We start from the raw sequence: 1994 nt of genomic DNA on the forward strand, positions 1-1994 counted from the left end.
GCCTTAGCTGCTTAAGCTACAGGTGCTGAGCCCACAGTTATGATTTAATAAAAAAGTAATTTGAAAATCACACTGCCCTAAGAACTTGGAAGATTAAGAACACAGTCTTCCAAGTTCTTAGGGCAGTGATCCAGCAAATGCAAAGAATTTAACATTGCAGGGCTGAATTTCTCCAAGTAGATGACTGAAACCAATGAGTATATCACATTTATGGATGGGAAGACTCAAGATGGTAAAATATGATTTTTTCCTGGTTAATTTCTCTCAATTAACTCATAAATTTAATGTAATTTCAATTATAATCCCAGCGGGTTTTTTACTGCAGCTTGACAAGATGATTTTAAAATGTATGAAAGTAATAAATGTTATGAATAGCAAAAGTAATTTTGTAGAATAGAGAACAAAGACAAGGTTTGATTGAATAAAAATCAGAGCATATTTTAAAGCTGTAGCATTTGAAACTCTGTCATATTAATATAAGAATAGAACAGAAGAAACAAGTTTCCAGAAGATTGACCCATGTATGTGTGGAAATTTATTATGCATTATACATGACATTTAAATCTTCAGATAGAGTTTACACTAGCAAATGAATTATTTTGGAGAATCAGATATGCATTTGGAAAAATATCAATAAATATACGGCCTGGCTTGATACCATTCATAAAAGTCAACTCTAAACCTGAATATAAACAGTGAAAGTATTAGATTAAATGTCTTACAAATATTATGGAGTCTCTTTATACTGTGGGCAGTAGATACAGAAAGCTAATGTTCTTTTTTTTTTTTTAGACAGAGCCTCAAGCTGCCCCCTTGGGTAGAGTGCTGTGGCATCACAGCTCACAGCAACCTTCAACTCCTGGGCTTAAGCAAGTCTCCTGCCTCAGCCTCCCAAATAGCTGGGACCACAGGTGCCCGCCATAACATCTGGCTATTTCTTGGTTGCAGCCGTCATTGTTTGGCGGCCGGGCTTGGTTCAAACCCACCACCTTAGGCGTATGTGGCTGGCGCCTTAGCCACTTGAGCCATAGGCGCCGAGCTGAAAGCTAATGTTCTAATGGATAAGATTAATAAAACTAAATCAAGATAAGATTTTATATGATTTATCTTCTTCATAAATTATAGAAGAAAATATTTAAACATGTCACAAAGGGTTTATGCAAATACGTATACGAGGTACTTCTACAAATTAATAAGAGACAAATGACCCATTAAAAATGTGGCCAATAATATGAATAGATAAGAAATTCTCTGTAAAAGAAACATAAAATGCTAGATATTCATCCTTCCTATTGAGTACTAAAGATAAAGTAAATTGACAATGAGATAAGTTTTAGGAATTGGATTGGCAAATATTAACAAAGTTTGTGTCAGGTTTTGATGCGGATATAAACAAATTCATTCATACAAGAATGTGAAACACAATGCATTGAAAATATCTATCAAAAATTTTAAATGAGCATTTTCCATAACTCAGTAGTTGTTTGTTAACATCTGCCTATGAGATATTCTCACACCTATACAAAAAGCAGTATGTACAAGAATATTCATTGTAATATCGTAATAGTAAAAAAATGGAAACAGGCCAGGTGTACTGTTTCCCTGAAAATAAGATCTACCCCCAAAATAAGCCCTAGTGGGATATCTATGCATTTGTTAAATATAAGCCCTACCCCAATAATAAGACCTAGTGATGGATGTGGCTATGCAGATGGAATACCTTTTATCTGCCACAGCTCCTTTCTCTCAGCCATTTGCACTTGTGCAGGTGCGTGTGTGGTAACCGCAGTTGCAGGCATCCTATTATGCACGTGCGAATGGCTAGGGGAAAGGAGTTCCCACATCACTAGCTCCAGCATCACTAGCGCCAGCCCCGCCAACAAGGTCAGCTTCCCCTGTCAGGTTCCAGAAGAAGACGACTTAACTGTATTTGAATAAATGTAGATTGTTGTATTATACTTAATAAAAATAAGACATCGGCTCGGCGCCTATAG

The sequence above is a fragment of the Otolemur garnettii genome, unplaced genomic scaffold, assembly GCF_000181295.1.
Source record: "Otolemur garnettii isolate 467f Iridium unplaced genomic scaffold, OtoGar3 scaffold00077, whole genome shotgun sequence".
Lineage (NCBI taxonomy): Eukaryota > Metazoa > Chordata > Mammalia > Primates > Galagidae > Otolemur > Otolemur garnettii.